We start from the raw sequence: 18708 nt of genomic DNA, 5'->3' as shown, positions 1-18708 counted from the left end.
TCATTTAAACACTATCCAGAGTGAAGAATAAAGATACTATTCCAGGATGACAGAGGATAGGAGCATGTATCAACTTGGTGTGGTGTGTCACACCTACACCAGAAATGGCCTATGAGAATCTGAAGTGAGAAGCTCAACCTGTGTTAGCTAGGTTAGGCAGCTAGAATGACATATTGAAAGTGTAAGGCTTGTTAGGGTAGTCCCCACACTTAGGGACTACTGGACACTAAGAAGATGGCTTTGAAATTGCCCTTGCAGTTTCCTGCTTGAGAAGGCAAATGAGACGAAGGACCGTGTCAGGAACGGTATCAAAGGGCAGTAGCAGGGCCCTCATGGCACCAAATGTGCTATTAAGCACAGTTGCAGTAGCTTCTAGTTAACAGAGCTTCACACTGGATAGTTCAAAGTTTCTCTTAAAGCCATTTCAGTCCTCTCCTAACCTGATTACCACCCATTATCCCATCTCATTAAAGGCTACAATTCATGCCCTAAATATAATCTGATAAATCTTAAGTGTAATTGGGACCTACATTCTCATTGCAATTATACAGCAATGGCAAAGCTGCCAAATGGAGACTGCTTGATATTTATGAATTCAGAGTTAGCAATTCTCTTTATATCCCAGTGATGGCAAGTAGAACATGTATTATGTTTGCTACAACTGTTTGTTAGGGGGGTGGGAAAAAATAAGAGAGAGTAAGCTCCTGCTGGTCAACAAGTGACAGGTATTTTATAAAAAGTAGTCACAGTAATGGCACAAATACAAACCAGAAGTGTCGAAGGACGTACCTCAACAACAGCACTCCATTTTGAAACTTCCAAGTGGCTTTAGGTGTAAGAACAAGGTCTGGTGGTGTGGGCACTGTCAAATTGTCAGTACAGCCTACAGCTTGAAACACGGACTCTTTTTGAATTAACAATTCTTCTTTCCAAGAGAGGTGTGGGTGGACATTCCATCACTTGGAAAGTGAGAACAGTTGGTTGCATGGAGTGCAGCATCTGATCTATTTTTAAACTGTTAAAAATATTCCTTTTCTATGGTCATTGCACAATTTCCAAGCAAGCCTTTTCCTCAAAGGATCTATGTGATCAGAACAAGGACAGCACAAGCCCTTCTAGAAATTCTGCACTTGGCTATGCATTTAGGAATAATGGGAATAAATTAAATGTTGAAATGTCATTTTGAAAGGGAAAATACAACTTTATTATGACACCTTTAAAGACAGAATCAATTTTGGTGCACTGTTTGGAGGGGAGCTGATTCTCTTCCCTAGTAGTCTTATACAGGTTCTATTTTGTTGACTTCAGTCTATATTTTAACAAATCACTGATCCTTCACAGATGTAATAAGAGATTAATATGAGAAATCTTGTAAGACTTATTTAAATAGATTTGTTCTACTTGTAAATAAAGGATTGAAAACTAATTACGGTATGTATACAGATCCTTAGTTCTAAAAGAATCTAACTTCAGTCCAGGCAGATGTCTTTCACTCAATAATTTAAGAACTACTAGACAGATAAAAGACTTCTTCTTTTATGAAGTAGGTATCAGTGGAAGATTCTACTATTAAAACTAGTTAGTTTTGGGTTTTTTTACACCAAAACATTGAAACAGGTCAATGATTTTTCCAGCAGTTGCTGTTCTCAAATAAAAGTGATGTCATTCTAAGGGATTTGTTCTAATTCAGCCACCAGTCAGTAAGTAATTTTTTTTTCCCCTGGATTTGTTTTTTAATGCTCCATTCCATTCTTTGCTCACAATCTGTAAGAAAAAATACTGAAATGTCCATATTCCAGTTTCTGCCTGTATTGTTTCTTCTAAATCCATAATAACTCTCAAATTTAAAACTTGATACTGCAGTTTCTCCCACACTTTTTTTTTATAATAGCAGCAGTAGTCAAGACTTCAGCTGATTGTCAGTGTAAGACCCTGCCGGCAGTACCAGGACCATAGCTGGCTGCACTTGGACACTCCAGTGAGATAGGCTTGCCCAAAAGATGTTAAACTTAGACTAACAGCAACAACAGAGAAATTTAGGAAATAACTAGTTTCTGCTATAAACAATAGAAAGAAGCATGTCAAGTTAACAACTAATCAATAAATTATTGAGTCAGCCAAGTGAGTGACAAGATTACATTCAAACGAATCTGAAGGACAATTCAGGTTTAACTCTTCAGAAACTGAACACAAATAATATAAGACCTAGAAAAAGCAAACTAGAAAACTAGTAAATACTGCCTTAGTTATGGGTATTAGATCTGCTTCTTTGTAGATGGTTTAAGTCTCAAAATCAGGTTCAGATTCAGACCTTGAAATCTCACTGATTTCAATGTATAATGCAAATGAACAGACTGATTTCTGCAATAGGGCAAACAGTAGCCTCCTGCAGCACCATCTTATACTGACTTTACACTTCACCTATTTGTCTGCAAGTGACAGTAATCTAGTAAATGGCCCCTGCTAAGGTCATAAGAAGAGAAATAATAATAATAAGGTCAAAATAAAATAATAATAAAAATAATAATAATAAGGTCAAAAAAAGAGAAAAGTGTGTTCTCTTCCAGGATCCATCATGATCATGGAGCAATATGATTAAGACCAAAGTAATTGTGAGCATTTATCTTACTGACATTGCTTTTCTTATTTCCATTCTGAAACTGAGACAACAACAAAAAAAAATGGACAAGTCAGAAAACCTTAGGTTTTGATAATAATACATTCATGTAAGACCTAACTCTTCGGAATTTTTTTTTTTTAAACTGGTATCTAATTGTCCTCTCTGTAAATAAAATCCCAAAAATCCTTAAAGTCTCTGTGGGTTTGGAAGAGACAGTCAAGTTCCTTCCAGTGTTCCCTGTAGTACTTTTTGAAACAGGCTTTGTAGGCTCCACCTGCTGTTCCAACAGCATGCAGTGACTGCATAGATGACATTCGAACTCCAGCCAGGACCGGAATTACTCATGCGTTGAATTTAGACACTGCTGTACATTCTCAGCAGTAGACTAAAGAGGTATTAAACTAAGCTGGAACTTCATTCTGCCAAACCAACTCATGAGCTAGTGAAGCAGTCAGTTACCGTACACTGACCTTCCAATGAAAGGTAGAAATCTTGGATATTCAAGTCTCAGTTTGCAGCAGTTTGCAGGGACAACTACTTTCAAATCCTTTGCTTGCTCAGGTAAGCCTTCTACTTCATATATTTCACTGAAAGTTTGTGAAACATCTTAAATGAAGATGAGTTTACATAATACATACACAAAATTTCCTTCCCTTCAGTCAGAACATTTCTCTTCTACCACGTGTGCCCCACAGAGCACAGATTATTTTAGGTGCTTCCTTGTACACACCTCTGGGTTCTTTAATATAGGCACCTAAAACCATTATGACAATAAAAATGATTACTGTCTGATGATATTGCATAAATTACTTCAGGAAATCAGAAGCACACAAAAGTTTATTATTAAGAAATAAGGTCCAATAGAATGTGTATCTCGTTCTTACCATGGGTTTGGCATGTGTATTGTAATGGCTGATCAGAGTATATTCTCCTCCCTCTGACACCTTTATTATTTATAAATAAATAAGATTATCATCTCCTGAAATAGATTTTCTTATAAAGTATTCTTTGAAGAAAGGTAGTGTTACTATTATTACAAATCTCAAATGCTACAAAGATCACCCCAAAACACCATTAGTGTGTTGCATCATATTATTTGGACTTTGGCAATGTCATTACAGATAGATCATAGAAATTAAATTATGTTAAGAATTTTAAACAGGTTTTCATAAACCTGTCAAGTTTAAATTCTCCCTTACTGTGATTATACTATTCTAACTGCACAGAACAGCTCATGATTTTTTTAATTTTTTTCCACTTTCAGGAATTATAGTCCACTCAATTTACTTCACAGCCTTAGTCAACAGTTTAGCTTTGTAACAGTATCATCAAATCACATCAGGAAGAGTAAAAATTTGAATGCACAACATGGTGCACTACTTCAGAAGAAAACCATGTTCCCTCTAATTCTTCAGGTAAGCAGCAGTTACTGTCAAAAAAGATAAATTTTGGCAGCAGGAAGTCTCAGTGCTTTTGCATGGTTTACATTTCCAAGGGAGATAAGAGGACAAAAATAAAACAAAAAATGTTTGCAAACAAGCATATTTTCAAATAAAACTATCTTTGCTAATTTTATTCTTTATATTCCCTTTTATTCCCTCCTGCCATTCTATGGCTCATCAATAGACCTTCATAATTGCCAGCTGCCTTGCAAATGATTTATAGATGCTGTGATAAGGATCATGCAGACATTCAGAGCTAGCTTAATTCTCTGCATAGTACCTTTACCATAACATCATATCTGCAGTTATACAATTTTAAAAAATTAGTTTAAAGTTTTTGCTTATGTAAGTCCTTTTTAACTGATTTAAATCAAAGAAATGCACACCACCACCACCACCCATATACATATATATATATATTTTTTTTTTCCATAGCTGCAGGTACAGTAATCAATTGACAGGGGGGTTTCCTCTCTTTTCTGTCAAAAGATTTTCTCTCCATCTAGCTTGGAATACATATTCATTTGGCAACACAGTCATGATAGGATATCATTGGTACAGACTGGATATGAAAGGGAACTCAGCTGTTTCCAGAAATCAGCTCTCCAGGACTGTTTACTAAGAGCTCTTCCACAGTAGTCTATAGAGTTCTGATTTATCTCCCAAGAACTGTGATTTATCCTCGAACTAAATTAACACTCCACCTAGTAGTGGAATTCCAGTGATAGTTTGCCTGTATGTACAAAGAGCTCCCAGTTCATATACTTAAATCCAAGGGGTCTTCATGTTCAAAACCTCCAATAACTTGTCATTGGGCTGACATTCATGGAAATGAGTCAAGGCATCAAGACATCCTATCCGTGGTTGTCTCTCCTATTCTTGTAAGTATTTAAGTATTAGGATAAAGAGCAATGGACCCCTCCTTACCCTCCTCTTGGCCAATGAAGTTTTAATTAGAAAATGCAAAAAAAAAGAAATATATTTAATTGCCTGACGTGCGCATGTAAAGTAGGTATGTGATAAACATAAGAAGATGGGTGCATTAGTCATTTACCCAGGATGACGGGAGGGGTTTCCACCAAGCCTGGTGGTTAGCCTGGCCTTATGTTCTACAAAACAGTGTTAACATGGCATGATAAAACAGGCTGAAATCTCAAGAGCAAAGAATATTTTCAGGTTTTTGTATGAGATATGGCTATTCCCTGTCAGAATTTGTTTTACAATAATCCAACAAATGAATTTCAGAAACAAAATTCAGATATTAACCTACCGGTGTAAAAACAAATCCATAAGAGCTTCTGTAATCTCAATCTAATCCAAAATCATACCAAACAGATGAAGCCTTTTTGAAATTCCATTTCCCTTCAGTTATTCTGGAGATGGAAGAATATAGGGCCAAATGTTGCAGGACCCTTGTGGGCCAGTTTTGCAAATTCACTTCCTAAAGATGAAGGAAGTATTTCCGGGTACACTGGTTTGAGAATCTGTGCCCACAGTTTAGATAATTTACTGAGAATATGTAACCATACACACAAGTAATGTCAATCATAAAACTCATCATAAACTTTTCGATAAGCCTGAAGAAAGCTATTTAACTGGCAAGCTAGTATAATTCCTGAACACTACATTAATAGATAAGGGTTAAAAAAAAAAAAACAACCCAAGAACAATTTTATGGATTTTCTAATGCTAGATCCCCTTCTCTTCAAAAGCTTTTTTTTTTTTTTTTTTTTTTTTAAGAGGGATTTTTCAAGGATACAGCAAGACCAACTAATGGAACTGTTTTTACAGTAGAGGTAGCTGATGGCAAGTTAGCTGTGTTAGAATTGTAACTGTCCCCCAGTAAAACCCTACTCCCTGGGCAGTGCAAGAGGTAACGGAACCCATCTCCTAGCCCTGAGATCACAGTATGAAAAACATATAAGAAAAAAACTTTGTGTTTAAACCCCGTAAGTATTTACATATCTTTTACAGTGTGGATTTGAAGTTTACTGAGGAACTTCAGGCAAAGAGATTTGATTTTGGGAGCCTCAATGACTTGTCTACATGAAAGCATTAGTCTGAGCCCCCAGACTAAAACCCAACCTTGTACCCTACTTCTGAAAGTGCACAATAGCAGAAATTCTAGGAAAACAATATTACAAACTGGAGATGCACTGGGATTCTTCTGCATTTGCCTCCTTCCCCCCAAGATATGGCACTCACAGTTTAGGTACTTTTTGAGCCATCCTCCCTGCTGACACACCTATTTATTCACTCTTTTATAATTTTGACGCATATAAACTGGGAAATTACTGAACAGAAGACTTTCATTTCTGTATTGTGTAAAAAAGTGCTTCTTTCACTTCTAAACCTTCTGCTCTTTGTTATCTCTAAGCTTCTGTGCTACAAGCATATAAATAAATAATTCCTTATTGATTTTCTTCACATGGTACAAAATTACATAAACCTGTATCATGCTCCTTCTGCACTTAACCCCTCTGAAGGCTGTGTCTTATTCAGTCCAGCTTACCTGATGTGGAAGGTTTTTTTCACTATTTCTGACCATCCTTCTTAAAATTTTCTGTGCCTCACATAGTTCTACTGTGTCTTTTTTTGAGAAAGGATGCCCAAAAATTCATTCAGCACTCAAGCTATGAAAGCATTATGAATTCACAGCATGATACTGCTATCTTCTGTTTTGCATTCTATTCTTTCCAGGTAATTCCCGTGTGCTTTTTAGACTGCTGCTGCACATCAAGTTGATGTCCTCAGAGAGCAACCCACAGCGACTCCCAAGATGTTCCACCCAACCTCCTGGTCATTTGCCATCTTTAAATTTCAACCATGTTGTGGCTTAACTCTAGCTGGCAACTAAGTACCATGCAGCCACTTGCTCACTCCCCACCACCCCCAGCGGGATGGGGAGGAGAATTGGGAAAAAGGTAAAACTCGAGGGCTGAGATAAGAACAATTCAGTAATTAAAATAAAGTAAAATATTATGATGATGATAATAATAATAATGATAATAATAACAACAACAACAATGAAAAGGAGACATAATAGGAAAGAATAAATTCTAAAAGAAAGGGGAAAAAAACAATTGATGCACAACGCAATTGCTCACCATCCACTGACTGATGCCCAGACAGTCCCCAAGAAGTGGTCAGCAGGCCCTGGCCAACTCCGCTCAGTTTATATACTCAGCATGATGTTCCGTGGTATGGAATACCCCTTTGGCTAGTTCAGGTCAGCCGTCCTGGCTGTGCCCCCTCCCAATTTCTTGTGCCCCTCCAGCCCTCTTGCTGGCAGGGCCTGAGAAACTGGAGTCCTTGACTTAGTATCAACATTACCCAGCAACAGCTAAAAACATCAGTGTGCTATCAACATTATCCTCATACTAAATCCAAAACACAGCACTGCACAAGCTACTGAAAAAAACTCAGAACTATCCTAGCCAAAACCAGGACAAACTGAAATTTCTCATTCACTCTATTGAGCTTTTTGAGACTGTTTTGCAACTGTTTGTACCCTAGGCAATGTGCTGTTATCCAGAAATTATGTAACCTTACCTGAAATTATGTAATTTATGCTACCAAGATTATTGCATGATACAGATCCCATCTCAGATCCTTGTGGCATTTCACTGGTAAAATCCCTCCATTGTGAAAACCCACAATTCAATCCTTGCCTTTGTTTCACATAGCCAGAGAGAAATCCAACCTTGTGATTTTATTTCTTGCACTTTACATTTGAGTAGGTATTTCATATTTTGAATTTGTTTAATAATAGTGCATATGAGATACAACATTAGCTCCTGACAATGCAAACTAACACATAAACTTGTCAAGATTAAGTCGTGGGGCCCTTTGCACCAGAGAAGAAAGTTTATGATACAGTATGAAAAAATGTTGATTGAATATGCAGAACTGTGAGCACCATCTGGTTGCCTTGTTTGTCTGACCTCATAGGTTTCCCACATGACAGCTGCTAATTGCATTATGATAGTTTCATGATAGTTCACTTCAAATGAAATGTGTGCCTTACGTGAAACAATAGTGACTGAAATTTGAAGTTTGGGGTTTCAGTGGCTGTATTTATGTCTTCAGATGGATTAGCATTTGATTTGAAATAAAGTATGGCTTACTGTAACAGGCTTTAGTCTGCTGTCTTTGTTATGGAAAACTCTATCAAGTGGTAAATGTAAGACAGCATTTGATTTGAGGTAACAGCTACCATTGTACAACACACTGTGAGCTGCCTCAGAAACACTATGTGGAGGAGGCCTGTTTAAAAAAGTAATGCCTTAAGCTTACTTAAGGAATTCTTCAGAAGCATTAAAAGAACAAAATGAGATTTTGTATTTATTTTCAGATCGTTTATGAAGTTTGAAGCCAATTCAGCTCTCACAGTAAAGTAAGAGGGGTTAACTTTGCAAAAGGTTTGGACTGAAAGCACTGTAAAAAATTATGATAGAGATGAATCAGTCCCTGAGACTTAGGGGGAAAAAAAAAACAAGCTCACAAAAAAAGAAAACAAAAAGAACCACAGGAAAATCTGTTTTTCCTTAAAGGACTACATGTGAATTGTGTCCTCTTAGCCATAGAACCTGAGGCCAAAAAGCAGAAGCCTGACCTCTGAAGCCTCAAGGGATTAAGAAAGAGATGTTTACTTGATTATTCAGTAAAAAGCAAACAATTATATTATACTAATCTTTAAATAACACCTTACTATAGGTTGTGTAAAGGCCAAAATTACTCGATTATTCTTATGCTCTGCAGTTACAAAGGCCTCAAAGGACAGAAAGGACAGTTCAGACCAAGGAACCCCAAAGTGCAGGCTGAAAAGTCTTTGCTTACAATTCACAAAAAAGCTTTTTAATTGTGAGTGTAGGTTGCTTTGAATTACCAATAAGAAATGCCAGCTGCATGAATTCTAGTCAAGCATGAACTAAGAAATTATTCTGATCCTCCCTTTCACAATGTTGTATAGTGAAGATATAACATGTCACACCATGTTGCATCTCTGTTTGGCCCCAGGGCACTGTACTGGGCTCGGGAGAGCCAGATTCAATGGCTGGCTTAGACACAGCCTTACTGTGGAAGCTTAGTTAAATCTTTTAGTCAATTTTCTGGGAATTAAGCACCTAGGTGCTTTTCAAGATCTGTTGCTCTCTGCAAAATAAGAAATAGAGAAATTCATATTCTCATAGAACCTGCAAAGTTAAGAATCTGTCAACATTTACAAGGTACTAGAAGACACTGACCAAAAAAACCAAACATACAAAACCCTCAAAGCCAAAAACCAAACTGACAGAAACAAATGTTTTGTCAGAAAGATAATTTCTAACATTAAAGATACAGTTAATTGTCTTTCTAACATAGAAAGGTAACTTCTACCTGGGGATAATTGTCAGATCCATGGTGTACACCACCAAGCCTAAATTTCCAGCTCTCTTGTTTGCCATCTGAATGTCATTTAGAAATCATTTCACTGGACTCTGTCTCAGCTTTCCCACCTGAAAAAATATTATCAATCTCTTTTTTTAAAGCATTTTAAGATCTATTAAAGAAACAGTGTAGTAACAGATTTGGTTGCTGTTCTCACTGAACCCAAACCTAAAGAGGACACATAACTGCTTGGGAGGAACAGCCAGTATTTTTCCAATGAGATGCTAGTAAACACAACGTGTAGGGGTTTTTTTATACTACTGAATGGATAAATCCACAGCACACATTCATTAGCATCAGTCCTCAGATTCCACAATAAAAATAGGCGCCTATACAGACCTCAGGAGAATTTTTGATTTTTGCCTCTTCTGATACAGTGGATTTCATAAAATGTCTTCCCAAAGTACAGGTTGATATGGGACACCCATTTCAGACTTGATAGTACGTAGTTGCCAGACTGAAAAATCTATATAAAAAATAACTTATCCTTCTAAATGGAGATATATTCTAGCTTGCCTTATTTCTAATTTATGTTCTCCAACTCCCAACAAATATATCAGAGCTGAAATCCTGGCCCCAGGGAAGCCAATGTCACATCATCTGTTCATATTAATAGACCATCATGAGCCACTGTAAACAACCTAAATATGCCAGCCAATCTCACTCACCTGTTTCAGAATTCACAGGGACATATTCCAGTTTATATCTACTGAAAGTTCAGACTTACAATTGACTTAAATTTTTCTCTTTCTGTGCTAATGTTCTTTGTAGTGTCCCCAGAATTGTTCTTTTTTTATTTTGGATAGCTATTACCTGTTCAAAGACACTTTTTTATTGACATTCTGTGGATAGCTTAATTAAAATGTTGTGCAGTTTCACACATGCCAGAAACACTACAGTTTAAAGTAGATTTAGAGACTTGGTTTTCATTCACATCAGTATAAGTTAATCAAGTGAGATGCAACCCCCATTCATTCAGTCTATCAACACAAAGAGGAGACTCATGTAATTTGTGAATTATTTTCTTACTCCTCCCCATTTCTGGCATAATGCTGCACTCTGTTCACCTGAATAACACCATTTCCCAATGTCTCCTGGCTTTGTTCTATCTGCTCTTTCAAAAGTTGAAGTTAACTTCTTACAAATCTAAATATTACCACATAATGTTGTCTGTAAAGAGTATAAGATACCTTTTCTATGAAAGAAACACAGGTGAAATAAAAAATTCCATTTGGGTGCCTCTTGGGGATCCCAAGCTAGCATATTAGGAAGTTGACCTACTGATCCATGAAAAGAGTATCATCTCTTTCTTTCCTGTTCATGGAGATACACATCACACACCATGGAAACAGGTCTCTCTCACTGCTATGCCAAGTGATTAAGAGAGTTGCAAAGACTATGTGTAAGTTGTGGATCCTGCAGCTTTCCCATCTACAACAAGAAGCATGTGAAAAAACAAAAGGGTGAGTGGGTAACGGTATATAGAAAAGAAATACAAGGAAGAAACACAGCAATTGAAACAGAGAGAAAAATTGGTGGACAGACCTGAGTAACAATGATATAAAAAATGGATTTTAATTAATGATGGGGAATTTTTATCTCTGACTTTGGGAAAACAGTACAATCTTGCCTCTTGCTTCTCCTTCATCTAAACATAGAACAAATTCGTGTAGTCTCAAAATATCTGACACTTAGTAGACCAGAAGCACTCATACGACTCTTCTGTTAAATTACATGTAATAAGAAAAATTACCAAAATTTCAGATGCATTAAAAAAACCTGATCATGGACCAGCTGCAAAATAAGCATGGGTTGTATGTCTAAAAGTATCAGTGAAGGGCATTTACCGAGAAATTTTCAGGATCACAACCTTCTCTTAGAAACTGCCAGTTTCGCAGGACCAGAACTTTTCACAGGAAAATTCTAACATTCATTAACCTTTCGTTAAGTCTCTTGGTTCCAGTATGGAATTTCTGCTTGACTCTCAGAGACAGAATGGCACACAGAGCAGCTGTTATTTAAAGGAAAGGTTACTTACTTCTCCATAACAGCTTTGGCCGGAGTAGCTCACAGGCACACTCCTTCCTAGTCTCACCTGATATGAAATCAAAAAGTTTCAATGCAGAAAACAACTCATCCTCTAGCAGGAATAGATACAGTTGTATGCCTAGAGATTAAAGACAGAAAACAGCCTGTCAGGAAGTAGAACACAAACCACATCTTAATCATTAATTACGTGTAAAAGTAGGCCTAGAGTTAGCAATTCATGTGAAACTACTTTGATGCAATATGTCTCCCCAGAGCAACAGCAAGATCCAAATGTGAGCGCAAAAGCCATACAGCCAAGTGACAGTAACCTGCTTCCAGTTACAAAGTTGGCTTGTGGAACATCACCTACCCTGAGTGAGCCTCCCCTGCATTTATTTGGTTGTTGGACTCCCAAATGCTTTAGAAGGCAATAACAGAAAAATTGACTACTTTTTTTAAAAAATCTACTTACCAGAGAATTCTGACATGACAAAAAGGTAGTGAGTCTGGCCATGGGTAATGTTTCTAATTCAGATTTGCCTGGAAAACATATAAGAAATTGTAGTTAAATAATTTATTTATATCCTTGTTTCATGTTACAGGTAGTAAAAGAGCTGGTAAGATCTCTGCAGTTATTACTAATACAATCTAAAGCCCAGCAAACTTTTCCCAGTTAGGGCTCTATTGTTATATAAAATACTTGTGCAATGTTAAAATTCAGACCCATTAAACCAGATCATACAAGTCAAGGCAAGAGAAGACTATATTAAAATACTGTTATAAAATGAGACCTTCTTGTTCAAAGCAAGTACGATATTTCTGAAGTTTAAACTGTATGGTATTATTGTAGATTATATTTCACTCCAGTTAAGAAAACTGAAATGAAAAGTACTTAGCATAGCAAATAGTGAATGAGAACAGTTACATAATTTCACTGCTCATTTCTTTCCTGAAGTGTGTTGTGATTTGTTTGTACGTATCCATATACAATTATACATAACAGAGATTCAGATACAGCAAAACACCCCCCCTTTAGAGGAGACAGGACACAGGTGTACATATTTATACAGGTGTGTATCTGTACCTAAAAGTCTTACAATTCTATGCATGGTGTGCATTTTCTGACCCAAGTAGGGAAAAAGGCAGATCAGTTTACATGGTAATTAGTGAAAGCAAAGACACACAATTTTTTATGAACATAATTGTTCATTCGGACATTATACTTCAAAAATATCTGCCTCCTTAAGTTGGTCTTTTTTTTAATTATTATTATTTTCTTTTCAGCATGGCTCACACTGTCTCTGCTTCTATCTTCTGGTACTTGTATTAATGGATTATAAAAAGGAAACATAATACTAGATGCACATGGAAAGACTAGGGCTGGCTTTCAGCCTCAGGAATATTAAAGTATTCCATACAAATTGTTCATCTCAGAAGTGTCACACAAGAAAGAAAAAACCATCAGAAAATCCACCTCAGAGTCCTGAATGAACGGACACATGAACTGCAGAAAAGCTGTGCTATTTAGCTCAGGCATGACATCATGATAAGCCGTCAGATTCTAAAAAACAGTATTGGAAAAGGCCTCCAAAGCATCTGAGCCTACCCTCCTTCCAATGCTCAAATATGATGGTGATAATTACAGAAAAATCTGATGGACATTTGGTCACCTATTACAGTTCTTTGGCACAATTCATACTGCAATATTCAAAATAGTTGCATAAGAAGTCCAGTGCATTTAAAAAAAAACAACTTTCAAACATCAACTCCAAACATCTTAAAGACAACATCTTGAAACAACATTTTTTAAAAAGACATAATCTCTAAATTTTATTAGAAAAGGGATCAGTCTGAATATTTTTTTTCATTTGATGGACAAGTCAGTAGAAGTCTGGAAAAGGCTATTAAAGAACGTGAACCCACTGTTCTTATAAATCAAAATTTGTACACTGAAATCCTATGCGTATATACCTTCTATATAGGTCCACTTGTTTCAGTTGCTTGTGTAATGAAGGTGAGAAGACAAGAACAGTACTTCCTAAAACATCAAATGGAGGGAGAGGTGGGGGCAAGAAGGGCTCTCCTAAAGTTGCAGCACAAATTATTCACACCCATGCAGTAAGTGGTGGGATATTGAGCAACACTCCTGGTACTCGCTCATAGACCGGGAGAATTGGCAGCGGCCTGACCGCTCCCCATGCTGGGAGCTGAGTCCTCACCTTTTGGGACTGTGGAGCTGAATGTCCTAGCATGCCACCCCTACAACCTCTTGTACTGGTTATCCCTCCATAGGCTTCCTGTTAGCAGCAGTGATACCTTCCTATGCACATTCTTAAACAGCAGGCAGTGAATGCAAGGAGGCTAGGCAGGAGTGATTGGAGCACTCCCAGATTTGTCACAACAAAAGTGCCTCCTGAGGCAGTGAGTGAATATACAGCAATATGTCTTGAATCCAAATCCCCCACTGTATGTCAGAGCTTCACCTTTAGATTAAATTAAAATATTCTCCTATTAAGCAATTTGCATTTTAAAAACTTTTTTTTTGTAAAAATCTACTTTTTTTATCTTTTTACAGAGGTTTCCAAACAGAATGGTGAACACTGTTCATTACAGTTTGGACAACAAGTAATGGCCTATTTTTCAAATTAGTTATTTTTTGGAAGTAAAGTGGAACTCCTAACAATGTTTTAAGCTAAAGGTTCTAGGGCATTAAAAGGATCACATCTAAGCATGCTATCCAAGTTGTCCTCGGTGATTTCACCTCTGTGACACAGTCCAGAACACTGAGTCAAGAGAAGTCCAGCCTGGGACAAATCAGACTCACTTCCCCATTTTCCAGCCCTTCAAACTCCATTCCTTATGCACTCTTTCCTCACCAAGGGGAACAGGGCAGAGGGGAGGCAGGGGAAAGCATTACCAAGTTTTCCCTTTACATTTTCACAGAAAATCGGCCACTGCTTAGGTCAAAAGAGACTCTGATCTCTGCAGAAGGGTGAATACCATGTATGGGGCAAGGGATGTCATGTGCAGGCTCTTCACTCATACATCCGTGCCATCCCAGTGACTTCAGCCAAGGCCCTGCATTGCATTTGAAGCAAAAGGATTTTTCAAGTCATTCAGTAGTCACATAGCATGTGTTGGTGTTTGTGCTCATTACCAGGAGGAACACTTTCCCTTGTTAGTTTAGCTGCACAGCATGAAATAAGCCTTCCTTGCAGTTCTCTGCGGAGGTGCACCTTTTTCAGCTTACGTAAACCAGGACTTCTATTCTTTTCATGAATTTTTTCACGAGCCTTTCCATCTCTGAGGTGTGAGTACTGTAAGAGCAAGGTAGGTATTGATTGAAAATGAAAGGACGCTCAGTTATTTAAAAATGAAAGTCCTTGTACTTCCTTACAAAAAAAAAAAAAAAAGTTTTAAAGCACTTCTTTTTGCAGTAATGGTAAAAAACCCTCAAAACTTGCTCTGAAAACACCCTCTCTTTCCCCTCACTCTTATACACTTAAATGCACATGCAAGCATCTTTCCTCTTTTTCTCCTCCCATTGAAAAATAAAAAACATGGGAGAAGGTGAAAGAAAAAAAACACTGAACCAACTACTTTGTTTCCACATTCATAGAAGTCATCATTTTTAAAGAAATCTGCTTTCAAGTTTTCACCCTAAGAAACGCTACCAGTTCTAGTCGCTACCCAGAATTTATAATGTGTCACACATTTTTTTAAAGGGACATTTGGGTGTCCTCAGATGAAATCTTTACCTTGTCATTACACTTCTTAGGAAAGATTAAATTCCAGCAATTATTCCACAAGACTAACCAAAGTAACCAACTTGTCTGGACATTTTTGGATACTTGAAGGTAAAGCAGTTTTATTCACATCTGATTTATGAACTTTGTGTGTGGCAACTACTACCTTCTCACAGGGTTCGTTAAGGTATATGTACTTCCAAGACCACCTTATTCACTACAGAAAATTGGTTGGGCAAATAATTTCCTTATATTCTGTCAAGTCTTCTTTTTGTTGCTATATTTTATGAAATATTAAAAAACTTAAATAACTTAAAGTTAAAACTTAAGCTTCAATACCTAAACTAGGTAATAATCTGAGAAGCTGTGGTGATTATGGCAGTGGCATTATGATACCAAATAAAGCACAAGTATTAATTAAATTCCTATTTTTGTCTCATAACCAAGATGATATAGAGTCCCCAATATGAAATATTTATAAAGATGCATCAAGCTATATATAAATATAAATCTATATATAAATATAAAACTATATACATTCATGAACATCTACACCGTTCTGTAAAATATTCTGGTCCATATTGTCAGTTTATTTGAAGTTATTAAAGTCCATCAGAGGGTACAGTTATTGCTCCTCTGTGTCTTTTTACTGTCTTTTTCTACCATGAATTAAATAGAAAAAAAAACCAACCAAGGTTTGTAACATTCAAGAACTAAGCAAAACCATCAGATAACATCATCTTTTATACAAAGGATTCTTTGAGTTTTTTCAACATTAAAAACAAACCACTACTTTTCCAGCAAAAAGATGGAATATTCATCCTGATAACAACTGTACTCTATGATACGGAGAGCAGCATATGGTAAGTATTGGTACAAGATATTCAGCCAGATGCACGCTGAAATTCACTAATAAAAGCTAAATTAACACGGCATCTGGTGAGAGCTTTGCCCAGCATGCCAGGCCTATGCCAGGCAGAATCTGGGATGGTACTGCAGCATCCAAGCTGATCTACCATTTACCCCGCCACCCATTGGCCCCAGTTTTCAAAAGAATAATAACATGAAAGTACACATACCATCAAGGGTCAGGGAGCAGCTTAAAAGCTGCAATCACAGGCAAGAAAAATGCTCAAGACTCAGATCTGCACCAGCAAAGCAGGTAAAACCAGGGTATAGAGTAGCTTGTTCATAAGTTTTTTTCCCCTCCTATAAATGGAAAGGATGTTGATAGTTAAACCTTGACTAAATATTTCAAAATTTCTATGACAAAAACATCAGCAAAATGTAAAAATATTGGAAGAAGTGTGATGAGAATTTTTTTTTATGAAAGACAGGATTTTTTTCTGACAGCCTCAGAAAAAAAATCAACAAATTCGAGGTAGTAGACATCATGCATATTGTCTCTCAACCTCCCACAGTGAAGATCGTGACTCTACCTTCTTGACAATCACTCCGTGGGTACCTGAGGGCTGCTGTTAAGCACCCTCAAAGCCATATCTTTCTGAGCTGAGAAGTCCCCATCCCTCAGCCTTTCTTCAGCACTTCTGGAGTGCAGACACTCCAGTCCTCAACTGTCTCAGTGGTATCTTCCTGAACTCACCCCCATTTTACATGCCTCTTTTATATTGGACAGCCCAAAACTGGATGCAGTATGCTAGATGTGTGCTTCTAATGAGCACCGTGCAAAAGGGGATAATCCTTTCCCTCCAGTTACTGGCCATGCTCCTGCTTATACAGCTCAGGAGGTTGTTGGCCTTCTGCAGCCAGTGCATGCTGCAGGCTCACATTGAGCTCACTGCCCACGAGGACCCCAGCGCCTTTTGCACACAGCAGCTCTCCAGCATGGCAGTCCTCAAGATGCACCACTGCAAGGGCCCTTTCTTCCCAGATAGAGGACTTTTGCATCTGTCCTTGTTAAATTTCATGACATTAGTGTTGGTCTATTCTTCTAGGTTGTCAAGGTCCTTCTGGATGATAGCCCTGTCCACGATCATATCAACTGCTGGCCCCAGTGCAGTGCTACCTGCAGACTTCATGAGTGTGCCCTCCACCAACTCCTCCATTCACTGACAGGGATTTTCAGCACGGGTAATAGTACAGACCCATTCAGTACTACACTGCCAGGTAGAGCACAAGCCATTAACCACCACAATCTGAGTCCAGTCACCCTGTTTTTTATCCATCTGGTGTCCACCCATCCAGAACCATAATATCCTAACACACATAGAAACATCTTGCAGATACAGTATCAAAAGCCTAGGTAAAGTCAAGATAAATGGCATTCACTGCTCTCCCCTCATTCACGAAGCCAGTCATTTTTACCTAGAAGGCAACCAGGCTTATCAAGCATTACACATCCTCTGTTTTCCTGGCATCAACCTTACATTCCTATATAGGCAAGGTTTGTAACCCTCCACTGTAGCACCTTCCTACATCCCTTGTACTGCTGTTTAGTCACACAGGTCTCCTGATAAATCTAATGTTTGCCTGAGTATCAGGATGGAACCACTATTGAGCTTGAAGGAAGCTGCCTTTAGAGGTCTGCCACCTTTCCCTAACTCCTTTGTCCTTCAGAGATGCCTCCCACGGGATCCCACTTACCAGGTCCCTGAATTAGCTAAAGTCTGTTCTCCTGAAATCCCGGACTGGTACTGTGCTACTCTCCTTCCCCATGCCCCTCAGGATCTTTGACTCCACTATGTCATGGTCAATACAGCCAAGGCTACCACTGATTAACCTCCACAACAGGTTCTTCCCTGTTAGTGAATACAACATCAAGATATGCATCAACCCTGGCTGGTGCACAAGGCGCCAAAAGCAAACAGATGCTCCAGCAGCACCCTCAGTCCCCTGCATGTTTCCCTACTCCATGAACCACTCTTTGAACTGCCAAATACCTGATCTGCAGGACACACTTGTGTAGTTTCAGGTCGTGGCAGTCATCAGGCCCAGGCAAAGGGGTCCTTCCTCTTGAGCCTGCCTGAACACCTCCCAGGCATGAGGCACTCAGCTCATGAACACCATCCTCTTCACCCCCACAGCAAGACCAGTTCATTGAAATACAGAAGGGGGCTGTACCACCATGTCAGTGACAAGAGCTATGAAGTCTGCAAGAGCATTCTTAGTAGGTGTCACAGCTGGCATCCCAGAGTCACTGGTTTAACTGCTCTGCACAGAGATTAGCTTCACACTATAAAACTGCATCCTTAGAAAATGAAAAGTAAAGGAACATGAGGGTATGAGCCATTGTATCTCTTGTGTTTGAACACTGCCGATTACTTTTTGGGAGGGCTTGAAGAGAAACCCGGTGAATGATCAGTACCTATCTAGTCATCTGTCCAAGTTTATAACAACAGGTACAGCTTGCAGCTCTTCGCCTTTGGTAAATTCTGTTAAGTAACAAAAATAAATAATTTAAGACTGCTACCACAATCTTGAG

At 38.1% G+C, this 18708-nt stretch overlaps 1 long non-coding RNA gene across 4 annotated transcripts in view; it reads right to left on the bottom strand.

Moving 5' to 3' along the window:
* The window catches only part of LOC119151257, a 109989-nt gene that overhangs the window by 86301 nt on the left and 4980 nt on the right, over window positions 1-18708 (bottom strand). For 3 of the 4 annotated variants that reach the window (XR_005105352.1, XR_005105356.1, XR_005105359.1), the window contains exons 2-6: window positions 16346-16475; window positions 14521-14837; window positions 11993-12060; window positions 11531-11659; window positions 10683-10923 (exon numbers count right to left, since the gene is read on the bottom strand). This is a non-coding gene — a long non-coding RNA (uncharacterized LOC119151257). The remainder of the gene's footprint in view (window positions 1-10682; window positions 10924-11530; window positions 11660-11992; window positions 12061-14520; window positions 14838-16345; window positions 16476-18708) is intronic. The other variant, XR_005105353.1, reaches the window with a different exon arrangement.

Source organism: Falco rusticolus, chromosome 1, assembly GCF_015220075.1.
Source record: "Falco rusticolus isolate bFalRus1 chromosome 1, bFalRus1.pri, whole genome shotgun sequence".
Classification (NCBI taxonomy): Eukaryota; Metazoa; Chordata; class Aves; order Falconiformes; family Falconidae; genus Falco; species Falco rusticolus.
The sequence above is the reverse complement of the archived record's forward strand: the minus strand, read 5'-3'. Positions and strand labels throughout refer to the sequence as shown.